Genomic DNA, 20,887 nt, shown 5'->3' on the forward strand with positions numbered 1-20,887 from the left:
GGAAAACAAAACATATCCAAGGCAATGGCTGAATTTTTACGAAATGGCCTTCATTCTGTATTTGAATCCGAGACATAAATGGATAGTAACATTTAATGCTACTGAGAAAAATCGTCTTTCCTTTAACAATTACAGGACATTTTTTAAATCACTGATTGCAGTTAATTGTAATAACACCATACCTGATGATCGAACGTTCCAACTCGTCGACCTAACATTCACGGATAACATAAATTCGAACTTATACATAGAAAACATTGCCAAGGTTGCTGTAAAGAAAAGTGGGCTACCTCTACCGTACTAGGATAAATCTCTCATCTGCCAGTAACATATGTTTCTACAAGTCCACCATCCGCGCATGCATAGATTATTGTTGTCACATCTCCGATGGTGCACCATCATTAGTCTCTCCCTCTTATGGTACAAAAAAGAATTTCTAATGTAATAGATCCATTCACGAAGCCCTTCGTCGCATCCATTGTTTTACAAGTACTTTTTTGCGCTTTGTTTCATTTTACTTCAAATTTCATATAAATCAAGGGACTTGGGTTTAAAATTTGATTTCTGTATGAAATACATAGATATTCGAATATTCCATTGAAGTTGATTTTACTCTTCCAAGTTAGTAAAAATTTTGAGAGCGCAATTTCCTCCTCCCCAAGTGACCATTTGAATATGTTATTGTATACTTTTGTTGTGCTCTCTTGGTCTTATCGGATTCCAGGAGTAGAATTCATTTAGTCTGGTGGAGTAAAATTAGTGTATATTACTGAGGAGATCTTATTTGTGCTGTGAAAACTATATGATTTTAAATATTTAGTCAAGGTTCACCTGTACGGAAAAGTATCTTCATACCAGGTTATCTCGACAAAGCCATGAACAGAGACTTTAGGCACTCGAGGACAGTGTCTTGTAGGCATTCAAGTACTTTGGAATGGACTCCGATGAACTTTTAAAATTTGAAAGTCAATCGAGATTAAGAATATTTTTTGGTAGGGTCGAAGCTTTAAGGGTTCATACTTTTTTCAACAAATAATGACTGACGAGCTTATTATGTTCTGCGAGACAATACTTACTGAAAGAGTATCTGCATGATAAAATTAGAGCGAAACTAGGGTTACATAATCGCCATCCTCGCATCTAATAACTAAGTATTAATAGTCCAGTGACGACTGGATGCAATGCTGGGATCAACAGAGAAGGATTCGACTTAGTTTTATTTATCCAACACCAGGTTAAAAATCTTAGAGATATAGGACGTGGTTTCGGTTGCAGAAACACGGCACATTTACATTACAATCCTTTTTTTTACATTAATTTGCATATACTTACGACTAGGGCAGTCTTCGTGTAAGTGGCACTTTTCCCCAAAAGGTAAATATTCACCTGAATCATACTTCGGGCAACGATCTATAAAGAAAAAGGCATTAAGTTGTATCCATTCAAGCGTTGCATTTCACAACAAAAATATACTATCACAAACTTAAATGATACGGACTAACACAATGGTTATTTAAAATTTAATCGTGACAGACAAAAAATGTAATTTCACATTTAATGACAGACTTTCGAAAATACTATTTTGATCGAAAGAATGGCAGACTAACAAACATAACATTTAATCATGTCGCCTAATCATGAGAACATCTTAGAGATTTTTTATATTATGAAATATTTTTCATCATTTATATTTAGAAATATATTTCACAATTTATATTAAGAAATATTTTCATAAATTTATGTTAAGAAATAGTTTTCACAAATTTATATTAAGAAATATTTCTCACAATTTATATCAAGAAATATTTTTCACAATTTATGTTAAGAAATATTTTTCACAATTTATATTAAGAAATATCTTTCACAATTCGTATTAAGAAATATTTTTCACAATTTATATTAAGAAATAGTTTTCACAATTTATGTTAAGAAATTATTTTCTAAAATTTATGTTAAGAAATATTTTTCACAATTTATATTAAGAAATATGTTTCACAATTTATATTAAGACATATTTCTCACAATTTATATAAAGAAATATTTTTCACGATTTATATTAAGAAATATTTCTCACAATTTATATTATGAAATATTTTTCACAATTTATATTAAGACATATTTTTCAAAATCCATATTAAGAAATATTTTTCACAATTTATATTAAGAAATATTTTTCAAAATTTATATTAAGAACTATTTTTCAAAATTCATGTTAAGAAATATTTTTCACAATTTATATTAAGAAATATTTCTCAAAATTTATATTATGAAATATTTTTCACAATTTATATTAAGAAATATTTTTCACAAATTATATTATGAAATATTTTTCACAATTTATATTAAGAAATATTTTTCAAAATTTATGTTAAGAACTATTTTTCAGAATTTATGTTAAGAAATATTTTTCACAATTTATATTAAGAAATATTTTTCAGAATTTATATTAAGAAATATTTTTTACAATTTATATTAAGAAATATCTTTCGCAATTTAATATTAAAAATATTTTTCGCAATTTATATTTAGAAATAATTTTTACAATTCATATTAAGACATATTTCTCACAATTTATATTAAGAAATAGTTTTCATAATTTATATTAAGAAATATTTTTCACAATTTAAATTATGACATATTTTTTACAATTCCTATTAAGAAATATCTTTCGCAATTTAATATTAAAAAATATTTTTCACAGTTTATATTAAGAAATGATTTTTACAATTTATATTAAGACATATTTTTCACAATTTATATTAAGAAATAGTTTTCATAATTTATATTAAGAAATATTTTTCACAATTTATATTATGACATATTTTTCAAAATTTATATTAAGAAATATTTTTCACAATTTATATTAAGAAATATTTTCTAAAATTTATGTTCAGAAATATTTTTCATAATTTATATGAAGAAATATTTTTCACAATTCATATTAAGAAATATTTTTTCACAATTTATATTAAGAAATATTTTTCACAATTCATATTAAGAAATATTTTCACAATTTATATTAAGAAATATTTTTCACAATTTATATTAAGAAATATTTCTCACAATTTATATTAAGAAATATTTTTCACAATTTATATTAAGACATATCTTTCACAATTTATAGTAAGAAATATTTTTCTCAATTTAATATTAAAAAATATTTTTCACAATTTATATTAAGAAATATTTCTCACAATTTATATCAAGAAATATTTTCACAAATTTATGTTCAGAAATATTTTTCACAATTTATATTAAGAAATATGTTTCACAATTTATATTAAAAATATTTTTCACAATTTATATTAAGAAATATTTTTCACAATTTAATATTAAAAATATTTCTCACAAATCTATATTAAGGAATATTTTTCACCATTTTCAAATAAGAAATATTTTTCACAATTTTATATTAAGAAATGTTTTTTGCAATTTCAAAATAAGAAATATTTTTCACAATTTTAAAATAAGAAATATTTTTCACAATTTAATATTAAAAAATATTTCTCACAATTTCATATTAGGTAATAGTTTTGGCCATTTCAAAATAAGAAATATTTTTCACAATTTAATATTAAAAAATATTTTCCACAATTTATATTAAGAAATATTTTTCACAATTTATGTTTATAAATATTTTCACAAATTTATGTTAAGAAATATTTTTCACAATTTTAAAATAAGAAATATTCCTCACAATTTTATATTAAAAAATATTTATCACAATTTCATATTCAGAAATATATTTCACAAATTTATGTTAAGAAATATATTTCACAATTTTATATTAAGAAATATATTTCACAATTCAATATTAAAAATATTTTTCACAATTTCATATTCAGAAATAGTTTCCACTATTTTTTATTCGTTACTATTGTCACAATAGTACATTTAAAGTTGTATTAAGCGATATTATAAAAACAGTGTGTACACTTTTAGGTGTCTTTTGAGTTTTGGGTTAGCTGTAATCCAGAAAATTATGAATCAAGTCTAGTAAATCTAGAGTATGTGTCGGAAACGTCGCCTTAAATTTATGGTCGACTTTATAGCATATTAATCCTTACATCATTTAATCAACCATTATTTAAGGTCAAAACACAAGCGCTGTAGTTAATCATTAATCGAAGACGAACTTCCATTGCAGCCATAAATGAAAATTATTTACGTCATTTAACAACATATCGAACGTCTTATGTTTTGTTTATTTTCGAAATTCAATACCTATTAAAAACAATACAGTGAACAGCAACTGCTATTTGATACATAGTTGATGGGGATTTATATATTCTATGACATCATTATAGGAATCATTTCATCAAATGCAGTTTATAGATCAATAAAATTATAAGGCTTTAGAGTAAGACAGCAACGTATCATTTAGTAGAGAGTGGTGGAACAAGGATTTAAATATACTCGAACTTTATAAGAATTTCGCAAAAGAATAAAATACATTCGATTGTATTTGAACTCAGCTTAATAGATTTCTTAGTATGAATTTTTATCCATTAGCCTTTTTCAAAATAGAATATGATTGCAAAGAAAACAGTATAAATTACTTACCGTCCGTGAAAATTCCAGGAACTGCAGAAATAAAAAATAAAAAAATATAATTTAATGAAAGAAATGTACAATTTAACGACACAAAAAGAAAATTTAAGAAAAAAAAAAAAAAACGAATGGAATTGCACATCGGAAATCGTCAATGTTGGGATAAGAGGTTATTTAACATCACAAATCTGTACTTAGTAAAGTTTTAAGATTTTTAATAAAAGGAAATGAATGTTAAGTACAAGTTTACAATTGACAAAATATTAAACCGTAAAATACATTACACACAACAATAATTAGTTTAGTTTTTACTCAGGCGTAGCAGCAGTTCTCTACCTTTTAAAGACAGTATAGCATTTATTTAGGACATAAACCGATTTTCTCCAGTGATTACGAGACAACATTGAAACACTGAATAAGGCTGGGTTAGGAGCTTTACAAAAACACAGCACAATTCTAAAATTAAAAAGGGTGTCGATAACTGTTAAATGAAAAGTTTATTTAGTTCATGTCCTCTGCACTCCCAGTAGTTTTATATGGCCTTGCTTATATCACATGGACTAAACAATTAGCGAATCATATTAAGATGTTTCAAAATCACATAATGCTTTTTATTACAGAACATCGCCTGATTGAAACCCCATTTGATAAAATCAAAAGTAAAACTCTTAAACTTTTTAACCATATCAAACGATCAACTATTCGCCTGTCAAACTTATGCCTTGAGGGTATATTAGAAGACAAAATATCTAATATTTCGGACATCTCTCAGCAGTTGGATGTTCATCAACCAACTTGCCCTGGACCGGAACAAAATGGAGAAAAATAAGTCACGTTAATTCACAATCCACACCAAGCGGAAGATGCGACTCATGATGATAGATATTCATATTTCTTCAGGATTTTAAGTCCAAGACGTCCGACATTATTGAGTATCCTTTACTCTTTGAACCCTTTTAAGATCAGCAAAGGGAAGCAACTTGTGAGTGTCATGCCATTGGTGTATTCAACACGTGAGAATTATTCTCGTATAATAGCAGTATTTTTTGCCAAAATATTAATCAAATTCTGTAAAATGGCTTTCATGAAGTATTACTTGAGAATAAAATGTCTATAATCAGTAAAATCGATAAAGGAAAATAGAATGTTAGTAATGTGAAGACTTGTTAAATAAAAATACAAGTAAAGTCTAATTCATTCATTGAAGTCGTGTATTGCCTGGTACAGGCATTGGCGGCTATGGCTCTCCGTCTATCTCTTTCCTTCGAGGCATTTATGAATTCATTGTTGCTCATCATTTTTTGATGCTGCCCAAGTGTTATGACTGTCAAAGTATATACTCTATATATCAAATTTCTATATCACAAATTCATTAAATTCATTGAATATAGAGGCTGAGAGTTGTCCCTTTCACACACACACACACACACACACACACACACACACACACACACACACACACACATTTTTATAGATATACTAGCAGGCTGCCCGGCGTTGCCTGGTCGTAAAATATGCATAAATCTTATATTTTAATTATGGCAGATTTCTATAAACAGAAATACCGTATGTATTAAACGTAATTTCATTTTCTTAAATTCTTAAAACAAAAAAAGACGGAAAGAAATTGTTACATGTGCTTGCGAGTAATATGTTTTTTTCTGAACAGTTCATTTCTTCTCAGTAAAATAAATTCTCGAACTTGGATCGAAACCAAAACCTAAAGACAGTGAGTCATATTCGATAATCATTAGATCAGCTTGACAGGATCTTAAAATGCGTTTTCAAACCTACTTATTCTTAACATAAGGAAGCTCTCACGTTTCTCGAACGCGTATACGCAGTCGTAAAAGTTGACAAACAGATAAAAATCCAATGACCCCCACGTATCAAGTTGCTAATTTTGACCCCTTAGCAGCTTTTTTCCGGATGAAAAAGTTTCCACCTGTCTGAATATCCTATATACTAAATTTCAAGTCCATAGATAAAAAAATTAATGTAGTATATAGGTTGAAAAGTGTCCCCCACCCACTTTTATAGATAGATAGATAGATAGATAGATAGATAGATAGATAGATAGATAGATAGGTAGATAGATTACGTATTCGGTTTTTATATGCTGCTAACTGTGAACAAATGTGTAATTATACTTCATCTTTATTTCTTTTCTTATTTATTTCTATAAATGTTATGTTAGATTTATGCTAAATACAAAGTTGTATGGTAAAATAACCTCATATCCAAGCATTAACTTCGATCATATTCGTCTTTGTAGTGAAGTGGATACAACGTTGAAGTGGACATGATGTAAATCGATTATTTGGATGTGCCAAGATCAAATCCTCGCCTAGAAAAGCAAATGCCAACAAAAAAATCAAGCCGATAAAAAAAAGAAAAGAAATTCTATACTGATTCAAGAAAATGAAATAGAAATAAGATATCTTGTTCGCTTTGGGAGTAAATTTAGAAAAAAACTTTAATCAATTTCTACTTACCCATAGAAAAGACGACAAACATCATCAAAATGGCGACGAATTTCATTTTCACTGATTTAAAATGGACATCAACTGATTCAGGATGTTTGATACGGTGTGTATCAATGGTCAATCGAAGGTTTGCGATTGGTTCTCCACAATTTTATGACCGTTTATATATCTTCATCATTTCTATTGAATGGATTCAATAACAAAGGATTATCTCCTTGGAGATTAAACCTCATTTTATTTTATTCACAAAATATTGTCACAATTTATTTAATCTATTTTTTTTTATCGTTAAATTGAAGAGAATTTATTTATTATAAATTACAAAAAGTATCAGAAGAATTTCAAATAATTGATAAAAATGTATTTAGCATTGGGAGAAATTGAATCTTTTCTCCCTCAATTGTTTCTTTTTAATGGGGATTAAATAAAATATTTTACGGAGATTAAATTGACGTCACGACCTGAGTTTACTGATAGTTTAAAAATAATAATTAATTTTAATAAGATTAGTACGGTATTAACAGTTGACATATGTTCAAACCTGTTTTCAGCGCGCGCACACAAACACACACACATGCAAACAGAGAGAAGCACACACACACACGCTTCTTCCTCTCGCTTTCTCCCTATTTCTCCCTCTCTCTCTCTCCCCTTCTCTCTCTCTCTCTCTCTCTCTCTCTCTCTCTATATATATATATATATATATATATATATATATATATATATATATATATATATAAAGCACTGTGTGTGTGTGTGTGTGTGTGAGTTCGTTCTTTATGGACTCCAATACGGCTGTGTCGATTTTTTAAAAAATTCGCACAAATGTTTTTCATGTGTCTGGAAGTGTTCTTATATAGGTTTGAATCGGAATGCATCCGATAAGTATTGAAAATCGATAATTGAAAAAACCCGGTTTAAGAAAGAAGATACCAAAACATCACAAGTGGATTTTAGAAGCTTTATTACTTCACAAGCAGAAGGATTCAGCTTATAAAAATCAACAGTAGGCTCTTAAGTGAGACATGCATTTGTTCGTTCGAAATGAACGCTTCTATTTGGAGCACAACTTTTGAATTTGAAACTTTGATTCAAGCCATCATATATAACGATAATTTTATAAAATCAACAGTATGTTCTCTACAGTGCAATGTAGGCTACAATGTATTATAGACTAAGTTACTGCGGGAGGCATATTAAGATTTCTCTCAGTGCACCGTTGGTGGGTCCCCAACTAGAACAGACAATCAATCGATTTGATTGGTGGGTCCCCAACTAGAACAGACAATCAATCGATTTGATTGAAAAAAAAATGGTCGATTTCACCGATTTTGATGAAAATAAAAATATTGGAAATGTTGAACATTCGTTAATCCTCGTTCGATTCTGGGAAACGTCGAGTCTCCTTGCCAGTGTATATATATATATATATATATATATATATATATATATATATATATATATATATATATATATATATATAATAAAAATTACAATAAGTTTACCACGGTAATCAAAATGGTAAACTTAAAATATATTATAAATGTTAAAGAGTTTATATTTACAAGTAAAATAAACTCAGCTAGATGTAAAAGCTCAATAAAACCGAAAAGGAAATAGAGTCTTTTAATCATTTTTTTCATATATATATATATATATATATATATATATATATATATATATATATATATATATATATATATATATATATACTCGGGTTTTTTTTATTCAATTTATTCAAAAGTAATAGACTAGTGAATTCAACGAGGTTGTTAGATAGTGCTCAATAAAAAGAGCTGATAATACTTGTTTATTGTTATATAAACATGTTTACATCCCGCTGCTACAAACAGCCATTTGTTTCAATCAAACAACAGATATCATCAGGCAGCGACTTGACTATTCAAATGTTCAATGAATAATGGATTCTTTTTTTTTTTTAGGTAGGAACTCTTTAAAGGTTGGAGTTAAAAAACCTTAAAACACAGAACTTCAATTATGTAAAGAGGGAGGGGCAATCTAAAGAAAACTAATAATGAAAAAAATATAATGGAGAGAGAATGATGAGAGGAGAAAAAAGAAATAGAGAAAGAAAATAAATAGAGAAAAAAAAATATGGAGAAGAAAAAGAAAAAACCGATATAAAGGGTTATTATAAAGAAAACAAGGGCTAGAAGAGAAAAAAAGAATGATGAAATATAGTTAAAGAGAGAAAAAGTGAAAGTAAGAATTAATAGGAAGGGAAGTTTAAAATGTTAAGAGAATAGGGAAAAAGAGAAAAAGATCTACGTGTCAACTAATTTTACAATGACGAGACGCGTTATTACAACAACACAAACAAAAAGCACAATCTTAGCGTTAAAAGTGTACATGTCAAAAGTGACAGCGAATGTAAGCAACCAACATATTTATCATCTCACATACGTCCACGAGTAATATCAACGCAGTTTAAACATACGTCTACAATTAATTAAGCCCTTTATACTAAATGATATAAGTTTAAAGTTTTCACGTTTTTTTAAATAAATATATAAAAATAATGATAAAACAATATATTAAAATTATTATTATTAATAATAATAATAATAGCAATAATAAAAATAATAATAATAGTAATAGTAATAATAATAATAATAATAATAATAATAATAATAATAATAATAATAATAATAATAAAACAGAATAAAATTAATATTTATTATCTTTTTTATATAACATATTTAGCCATAAAGGGGGATTGAAGAAAGTAAATAAGACTAATAATTAGAAAGAATAATCTACTAATATTTATGTAGATAAAAAGAATACAATATATATATATATATATATATATATATATATATATATATAAAGGTGTAACTCTATACTATTAAGTTGAAAGTTTAAGCTAGTTAAGTATAATTATGAAGTCATATTAAAACACAATTTAACTTATTCAAGGCAGTATGAATAAAAACATAGATACAAGTACACTTACATATAAATATATAAATATATTCAGGCAAAAGAAGTAATTAAATCGACAACATACTCAAAAGTAACAACACACAGGTAGATAGCAATAAAATTAAAAATAATAAAATACATATGTATATACCCACAAAGAACCAACAGACATATATATATATATATATATATATATATATATATATATATATATATATATATAATTATATGTATACACATACATACATAAAAATACACAAATATATGCACACAGTCATATACTAATATACAACAATGCACACACACATATATATACACACATAAATATTTCATTTCTGTTACAAACTTATATTTGAATTCCAACAGATATATCTTTTTCCCAATAAGAATATAAACTTGCGTTCATAGTTTTAAATTTACATTAACGACTATATGACGTCACTAAAATTTCCTTCTCTTTAATAGCGCCAGCCTTCCCCCTCCTTTTTCAATTTCCAACGTCATTTTTCCGTTTCTCTGAAATAGAACTGCGTCACACTATGCACGTGAAACATTTTCAAATATTTTGTACTGGTATATTTTGTTTCTTGATCTCATTCATCCAGAGGAAGTCTCGAAATAAAGACGAAACGTTGATGAACACATAATACGGTTTGTTCCTTTTTATTTTCTCTACATAAATATGTATATTCACATAACACACATATATAAATACAAACGAATAAAAATTATTTGACTAGAGTACAGATAGATGCATACACACGTACATGCATATAAATGGATTGAATAAACATTATTAGGGGAATACACAACAAAGGAGGGTGTACAAAATAATATATATATATACACACATAAGTACACACAATCATAAAATAAACACATAGACACTTACATATCCACATAGACACACAGGTATATAAGATAGGAGAAGTTATGAATGAAATCAGGCGAGGAGAAAGTATATTAATAGAATTTTAATATATTATAAAAATCAGTGACAATTTTAAATTTATTTAAATTTTATATCTAAACTAAATTACTTAAAAGATGGCTTTTATAATGTTTGCAATTAATTGAATTTTCGTGCTTCTTATTTAATAATTTATCTCTTTCTTTAAACGTAAGTATAAACAATTTCTCATACAGACATAGGTAGCAAGGTGAGTTTAAAGATGAACAGGTTTTAGCTTTCTTTAAAATTTACCAATTTACTATTTGGGAGTAACCTTGCTCTACTAGTTCATTGTAATATTTAGACAAGGAAGTTCTATTTTTGTACTCATTATTTTCAAAAGAGCACTTGTGACCGGTAAATCCTTCTTTAAATTTGTTATTTGTCATTCCTATGTAATATTTTTTTTCGTTAGGATTTTCCTTAGTAGAAATAGTTGCTTGGTACACTACAGAAGTAATTTGACAATTTCCTTTAAGAGGGCATTTCGATTTAATTCTACAGTTACACCCTTCGGTAGCAATGCGTGTGCTATTTTTGTTTTATATTTTGTTATTATGTTTTTTAATTATTTTTTCAAGGTTTTCATTACAGCTATAACTAAGTTTTATTGTATTTTTATTGAAATTTTTATGTAATATGTTACTAATAGGAAGTGCTTCTTAATTAAGTTTAAGAATTTCATTCCTAGGTTTGTTTTAAGTTTCAGATTAAAAGGAGGGTTGTACCACAGGATTGTTCTTTTACGGTTTCTATTTGTATTTGTGTTTGGGTGTGTTGGTTCTATGAACTCAATTTGCGTGTTTTTATATCCACTATCCTTAAGAGCCCTGTTATAGAAATATTTATGTTTATTAAATGTTTCAAGATTGGAAGAATTGTCACTGATTCTTTTACTAATGGATTTGGGGATATGCTTAATGATAGATTTTGGGTGATTTGATAGGGGGTGTACATAAATTGGGTTTGAGTTTTCTTTCCTATATGGTTGGTAGATGCCTTTCCTTAAATCAAAGTTCACATCCAAAATATTTACAGTTTTAACATCTGATATAATATCCACTTTTAATTTAATTCTACGGAATTCATTTAAGATAATCTTTTTGGTTCTTTCACATTTAGGGCCGTTGGATTCCTTAATGATCATCAGTCCATCATCATGATACAAGCCTATATCCATAACATTAATGTCTTTGGTTAAGTTGTATAGTATGAATAGACCTACTAAATCTGTCATTTCAGCAGAATCCAAAGACCCCATGGAAATGTCAAACAGGTCATTTTGATCTTTTTTCAACCACTGATCATTTCCACTAATCAATGTAGTTTTTCTACATGTCTGTATAATTTCAATTTCAGTGTCTTGTATATCAGACAGGAGTTTAGCAAACTCCATCACCTCTTCGAAAAGTTCCTTAGATATGGAGGGATAGTAATTCCAATGTCGAACTGTAAGAAAGTACAATTCCTTTTATTTTGTATATTGGAAAACCATTCAATGGTATCGGCTGTATTAATCCATAGATTTAGTTTATATGTTGATTTAATTTGATAGTTAACTCTTTCTAGTATGTTTTTACTTAATTTACCAATTTCAGGTTTCGTAGGATTAATTAACCTAGTTGTAGGTTTATTTTCGAAATTTATCTTATGGTCTTTAAGCAAAATATATGACTGTTTTTTTTTGTAAAATTCCCACTCTATTACTAATTTTAAGTCTATCAGTAATTTCTTTACTATCCTTGTCTATTTTGTTGCAAATATCTATATTTAATTTTTTGTAATTTTTTATAATATTTTCTTTAATAAGCTTGTGATATTCATGTGTAGTTAGTTTGTAAAAATGTTGTGTCTTATCTGCTTTAACATAAAGGTAATCCGAGGTGTTGATTTTCTTAATGGTAATATCCAACTGTTTTTGAAAATGATTCTTTTTCCTTTGGAAAGACAGGCTTCCAATAAGGTCCATAATGTCTGCTTCAAAAGCACCCAATTGGTCGATATGTAGTGCCGAATGCGATTTTTAAAACCATGGTAATCCTTACTCGTGTTTTCATTTGAATTTCTCAGGAAGAAAAAAGCTTTCCACTTCATTCTCCTAAGTAGCTCCTCAGTTTTTAAAAGGAGGGTCATCTGGTAATTCCGATTGGTGGTGGTAGGAATATTTTTCAGGGATGTTTGGAAGTTAATTTTTTCCATGTTTAGGTAAAAACAAATCCAGCGTATAATAGTGCTCAACAATAATGGAGCAATGATACTCGTTTTTTTTTTAATTCAAAAGTAATAGACTAGTGAATTCAACGAGGTTGTTAGATAGTGCTCAATAAAAAGAGCTGATAATATTGTTATATATTATTGATAATAATGTTGTAATAACGCGTCTCGTCATTGTAATGTATAATTGTCCATAAATTAGTTGACACGCAGATCTTTTTCTCTTTTTCCCTATTCTCTTAACATTTTAAACTTCCCTTCCTATTAATTCTTACTTTCACTTTTTCTCTCTTTAACTATATTTCATCATTCTTTTTTTTCTCTTCTAGCCCTTGTTTTCTTTATAATAATCCTTTATATCGTTTTTTTCTTTTTCTTCTCCATATTTTTTTTCTCTATTTATTTTCTTTCTCTATTTCTTTTTTCTCCTCTCATCATTCTCTCTCCATTATATTTTTTTCATTATTAGTTTTCTTTAGATTGCTCCTCCCTCTTTACATAATTGAAGTTCTGTGTTTTAAGGTTTTTTAACTCCAACCTTTAAAGAGTTCCTATCTAGAAGAAAAAATCCATTATTCATTGAACATTTGAATAGTCAAGTCGCTGCCTGATGATATCTGTTGTTTGATTGAAACAAATGGCTGTTTGTAGCAGCGGGATGTAAACATGTTTATATAACAATAAACAAGTATATATATATATATATATATATATATATATATATATATATATATATATATATGAAGCCATTAAAGGTAGTCTCATTGATTAGCACACTCGGAATTGGAATTAATTGTAACTTTTTTTGGAGTTCAGTAAAGATTTTTGAATCTGGAACAAATCAAAAAGTTGTCAAATTTCTTAGCTAAACAATTGACTCAGTGATTTCTTCTTGCTAGATCAACTGTAGATGTGTTGACTATAATATCAAACTTGGTCAGTGAATCAATTAACTGAGGCTTTATCTTTAGAGCAATAGCTCTTGGCATGCCAATTTTTTCTTGGGGTGTGTGGAGGGCTCCAATGCTTGCTTCACAAGCTTGTCAGCTATGGAATATCTGTAAATGTTTCTTCAAACGTCAAATTCTTTCTCTCAGATAAATTTATGAAGAAGTCGTTGATGGGCACAAAATCTGATGCACATCATATCAATACCGGCGTTCCTTAGGGATCTATTCTTGGTCCAACTCTTTTACTGATATTTAATGATGTCCATCAATGATCTCCAAAATAGCATTCTAAGTTCGTTTGTTGAAATTTATGCAGACGACGTCACTATCTATGGCAACACTTCAAAGAGAATTAATGATGAAGGTCTATTTTGCAGTCTTCCATTGAGCACATAGTGCAATGGGGAGAAAGTTGCTGCTTACTTTTAATACGTCGAAGACCAAGCGTCTCTCCTTTCACAAACATTGCTCTGATCCTCTCTTTAAAATTATGTTCTTTTTTTTTTTTTGTAATAGTTCCTTGCTTGGATAATCATCTAGCTCTGACCTTCACTCCAAACTTCAAATGGAAAACGTACATCCGATCTAGTGTTAAGATCACTGAAAGACAGTTGGATTTTTCTGCTGCTCCAGAAAGTATCTTTTTTTTTTCTAATTGGAGGTCACCACTTATTAAGGCCCGACGGCTACCCGGGAGAGAGAGAGAGAGAGAGAGAGAGAGAGAGAGAGAGAGGGGGAGAGAGAGAGAGGATTAATGAATGTAAAGCGGTAGGTTATTAATAGTTAATGGTGTAAATTGCCTGGAATTTGATTATTTATGGAGATGACTCAATAAAAACGTGTTTACATTGGATTTGAATGCTACCATGTTATATTCAATCGGGAAGCAGACCAGCGGAACAGTGTTCCACAGGCGGGTAGTTCTGATAAATAAACTTTGTTCATGGAGTCTGCGTTTAGATTTAGCCACAGATATAGAGTGGGGAAAATCGTATATAGTGGTTATAGCTAGTCGATAGTTTTTTTGTGAAATTCACTCGTAGCGCAATTCTCTATTTGTATAAGAGTCAAATCTTGTATAGCCAGGTGGGAGATATATATTATAAAACGTGTCATATGTTATATGTTGGGTCTGATATTTTGTTAATGATATTTTCTTATAGAATCTGTATTAAAAACGTATAACTCGTATGCATATTTGTCCAGCCAGGAGGATATTTTAGTTCACATTACATTTAAACTTCTACAGGTTTGTAAAACCATTGAAACATAAAAAAAGGAAAACTCCTTAAGTCTAGCAGTACGCAGAAAGCAACTAGTTTAGTTGAAGGCCTTACTGCATCAAGGGATATGAATATTAAAGCAATGGGATTTTGCTGCTGTTACATTTATTCAGGAGTATTACGTCTCTCATCCTGATTTATAAATGCCATTCTTTCCTGTTTTTATTTTATTTTTTCTTTCGCTTTCAATCTATTCTACTTCTTTCCTTATCGATGTCGTCAATTAAGTATTTGTGTTTTCTCATTTATTTTTTCGTTTTTTTTATTGTTTTCGTTTTCTATCGGTGTTGCATATCGAGACGTATTATAAAACGTGTCATATGTTATATGTTGGGTCTGATATTTTGTTAAATGATATTTTCTTCTAACATCTGTATTAAACACGTATAACTCGTATGTATATTTGTCCAGCCAGGAGGATATGATACTGACGTGTAAACCGAGTCATAGTGTATGAGAGTTATCACACGGGTATATTTTACAGTTCACATATAAGAAGAATATTATATGTTTCATACCTTTTTTTTTAAAGAGTTCTTGTATCTTCACTTGCTAAGCTCCGTGACACAATCATGAAACAACCAGCACCATCCAATTGAGACATATTTTCTTTCAAGAACAACACTTTATATTTTTATAATATAAATTTATTCAGTTGTCTCAAATGGTTTTCACAGGGTCTGCATTTCGTCTACATGTTTGTTCTTCTCCCAGCCCGCTCCCTGGCCGTCAAGTACGTCTATTCACCTGTGTGACTAGGCCCCAACTCTGTCGTTTATTCACTCTGGTGATCAAACTCTCAACACTAAACTTCTCGACCTCTGACCTCAGTTCCGTTACGTCATCATTCAAAAAGCACGTGTATCCCTAACATGTGACCTTTTCACGTCTGCCTGCCCATGGTTATTTTGTTTATATTCAACCTAGCTAATTTATATAAACATCTCCAGCTAAACTCTATTGCTACACTTTATTATATAAACAATAAATAACTCATAATACAAACTATTTTAAGAATACCATAGATCAATAAATAGACAGATAGTTGGATAATAACTAACTGACTTTTACAATGTTAATTACACAACACAAATACGTCCTAAATCGGAGTAGCGTAAACACATTTGGGAGATGCCGCTCAAAGCACTCTTTCCTGCCTTGATAGAGTACAAAACCGACTTTGAAATCTAGTGGGGAAATGTCCTTTCCTCATTCCTACACCCTCTTTCTAGCAGATGAGACGTTACTAGTCTTTCTCTGCTCTGTCGTTATTTTCATTATAGGTCCTCGATTTAGCTCTAATCGACGGTTCTACTCAGTAAAACTTTTACAAGAACTTGTCTAGTTGCAACAATTGTAGATAACTTTCTTTTCTGTCTATCTAAAACCAAACCGAACTTCTGCGAGTTTCTTAACAACCATCCGTCTGTGGATACGGATCTGCTTCATATCTGACCATAACATTATCGTTTTCAAGTTCAATGTTAACAAATTCCTGTTGAGCCGCTCACTTAAATAGTTTCATTCCTAGCCAATCTCAACCAAAGTTTCCGACATTGACAAACACAGTAACCCATTTTCCCAAGTGCTGAGATGGAAAATTAAAAGAAAAATTCTGGGCTTATTGTAATGCAGAAAAAACAAAAACAAAACAAGAACTGATATTTATTTTTTGATATGAAAAAAAAAATGTTTATAGAACGGAAAAAAAAGCATAAAAATTTGTTAATTTGTAGAGACAAAATGTCCATGAGAGAGAAAAGAAAAGAAAAACATATAGATGATCAGGAAACTGAAAAAGAAAAAAAAAAGAAAAACATATAGATGATCAGGAAACTGAAAAAGAAAAGAAAAAAAGAAAAACATATAGATGATCAGGAAACTGAAAAAGAAAAAAAAAAGAAAAACATATAGATGATCAGGAAACTGAAAAAGAAAAAAAAAAGAAAAATATATAGATGATCAGGAAACTGAAAAAGAAAAAAGAAAAGAAAAACATATAGATGATCAGGAAACTGAAAAAGAAAAAAGAAAAGAAAAACATATAGATGATCAGGAAACTGAAAAAGAAAAGAAAAAAAGAAAAACATATAGATGATCAGGAAACTGAAAAAGAAAAAAAAAAGAAAAACATATAGATGATCAGGAAACTGAAAAAGAAAAAAAAAAGAAAAATATATAGATGATCAGGAAACTGAAAAAGAAAAAAGAAAAGAAAAACATATAGATGATCAGGAAACTGAAAAAGAAAAAAGAAAAGAAAAACATATAGATGATCAGGAAACTGAAAAAGAAAAAAAAAAGAAAAATATATAGATGATCAGGAAACTGAAAAAGAAAAAAAAAAGAAAAACATATAGATGATCAGGAAACTGAAAAAGAAAAAAAAGGGAAAATGATTCATGAACATGCAATTGATTCCATTGGAAAACTGACTAACAGGTTTTTGTATTTTTTTTGTGCATCTGTGGAATATATTCTTCTTGTTTTATATAATATGCATTAGCTGGACGTCCAGCATTACCCGATTGTACAATTAATTTATGCAGATTGTGTATGTTTCATTATAAAATCAATCCTCTATTGATTATTATATATTACGAAGACTAATTTGCCAAGTTGACTAATTCGCAAAAAAAAAAAAAAAAAAAATAAAAAAATAAATAAAATAAAATAAATAAAAAAACAATGATAATATCGTTCATAAAATTCCGCGTGTGTTTGTTTTACAATATCACGTAAGCTGATATTTGGACTTGACGATGAATCTCCTGAAAAAGTCACTTCTGATTAATTTTTAGTTAAAAAATATGCAAACGAAGAAATGTTTTGCGGCGATTTTAAATGGCGCTATTTCTTTTATCATAAATTAAACTCAGAAATAAGAAACAATTACAATAAAATGGTGAGGTACACTTGGGCTTGAACAGGAATCATTCGATCTGTAGTTATGTTTATGTAAAAATAAATACAAAGTATATATATATATATATATATATATATATATGTGTGTGTGTGTGTGTGTGTGTGTGTATATATAAAATTAACCTGAAAAAGTAAATTTTCAAATAAGACAAATCTATCAGGATAGAAAAAGCACTACTCGATAAACTTTACTACAACTTTATTACATCATCAATTTAATAAGAGAAGAAAAGGGAAAATGGGGAAATCTCTTTAACCACGGCATTTCGAAGCTAAATGCTTCTCATTGTAGGATTGTACAGAAGCCGGTATTATGCAAAAATAATGGTAAGATTGCAATATCGAATTCAATTACATTCAGTTAAGAAAGAGAAAAATAGAAAAAAAATTATTTGAGTGATGATATGACAGAACAAATGAGAAGGGAACATGAATGAAGCTCAAGAGCAGGAGAAAGGGGAAAGAAAACTAGGGAAAATAAGAGGAGAATGAAGTTGGAAAATATATAAGGAAATCAAGAAAATAAGGAAAAATTATAGGTAAACCAGTTTATTATCATAGTGGCTAAATTCAAAGAAAATAGGAGAATTCCAAAATAAAGTGAATTGATAGTAAAAATCCGTTACAATCGTAGGCAAAAAGAAAGTTTTTGTGTCTATAATTGATTGGAAGAGAAGTCGAAAATGTAACCCAGTTCTGGGGTATTGATTAAAAAGATCCTCATGAAAATATCTTATTCTTAAAATGTATTTTTAAAGGGGTAGTAATAGTTCAGAAAAATAGCTCACAAAGCAAATAATATTAAACAGAGAAATATTTCAAATTCCAATCATACCAGTTTCTAAAATTTTAAGAAAGAAATGTTCAAATGAAAATTATAGATAACGCAGAATAGAATTAAAAATCATAATTAGGATCGAAAATGAACCAAAATAAGAAATAAAAAAGGCGTCAAACTGCATCACCAATAGAGGCGAAATGAATGAGACAAAAAGAAGACTGTCAATAAAACTAGAACACTAAAATCTAAAAAAAAAAAAAAAAAGAAAGAAAAGAGAGATAAATGTTCCGGAATCAGAAAAAATATTGAAATCGTCCTAAACTAATATATATATATATATATATATATATATATATATATATATATATATATATATATATATATATTTAAAGTGATGGTTGTGTAGTTCCAACGAGAGAAAAAATGTATATTAAAAAGAGTGTAGCCATCAACAATTGTGGTTTTTTTTAAAAGGTTTTCATCATATTTTTATTTTAAAATATTTTTATAACGCGTTTCGAGCTTAGGGTGTGCTCTCTTCAGATATTTTCGTAAAAAGTTTTTCTTTAAAATGGGAGTTTGTGGATATGCCTCCGCTGATATTAAATATGTTTTTCATAGTGGTGACTGGTGCGATGCGTGTGTTCAGTGTTTAGACATTCCGTCTCCAGCTGTAAGTGTTTCACTGTGACCGGTCAAAGTTAGTTTCAAAGAGTGTTTTTTAGTCCATATGGTGAAGGTTTTTATGGCTTCTTTAGGGTTCTTTTTTAAAGACGTTCTTTCCCCATGTATAGCATACACTCACACACAATCCCATACGCATACATATATATTCATGTACATGTACACATGCACACGCACACAGGCACACACACATACACACACGTACATACATAGAAATATGTGTAGGAGCATACATATATACACATATACATACCCACCCACACACTCACACACGTACTCGCATACATCCACCGCTAACAATTATTTTTATTTTTTTATTTTATATATATATATATATATATATATATATACACTTTTTTTTTTTTTTTTTTTTTTTTTTTTTTTTTTTTTTTTTTTTTTCCCTACCAAAACACGCATGTATATATGCGCTTAATCATTCAGACATACGTACACGTACCCACACACACACACACACAAGTAAGATGGAGAATAATAGGTAGAAGATATATATACACACATACACACATATATGTACACACATATGTATATGTGCACATACACTCACAAACATCCACATACTATGTAGGCACATACACACACACATGCACACACACAGACATATGCCGGGGCTCACACATACGCGTATATCCATATTCACACGAACACATTTACCCACTCATACATGTGCATACATATGTATATATACATACATACACACACATACATACGGATGTGTATACACTCATCCACCCATATATATATATGGGCACATGCACTCACAATCACACACACACACATACATATTCATACATTCCACCTTATGTATATATTGGTTGAAGTTTCCTTTCCAATCCATGCACATATGCATACATGGATTCGGTCACCCAAACATAAGTGCACGTATACATACAAACAAGATGTAGCATAGATAACAGATGATATATAATCATACACACACGCATACACAATCATATGTGCACACCCACGCACATACACGTATACACACGCACACACGCGCGCACGCACACATACATACGTTTAATTTCTGGTTGTTTGTTTAGTTAAGAGAAATGGTACTGTACTGGGTATGGGCGCGCGCACCCGCGAAAGTTTGC

At 28.9% G+C, this 20,887-nt stretch overlaps 1 long non-coding RNA gene across 1 annotated transcript in view; it reads right to left on the minus strand.

The window, feature by feature from the left end:
• The window catches only part of LOC145245684 (uncharacterized), a 6,727-nt gene extending 5,316 nt beyond the window's left edge, over positions 1 to 1,411 (minus strand). The window contains exon 1 of the long non-coding RNA XR_013863003.1: positions 1,333 to 1,411. This is a non-coding gene — a long non-coding RNA (uncharacterized LOC145245684). The remainder of the gene's footprint in view (positions 1 to 1,332) is intronic.
• Positions 1,412 to 20,887: the final 19,476 nt, after the last annotated feature.

Source organism: Euprymna scolopes, chromosome 23, assembly GCF_053919585.1.
Source record: "Euprymna scolopes isolate OS-2025 chromosome 23, ASM5391958v1, whole genome shotgun sequence".
Taxonomy (NCBI): Eukaryota; Metazoa; Mollusca; class Cephalopoda; order Sepiida; family Sepiolidae; genus Euprymna; species Euprymna scolopes.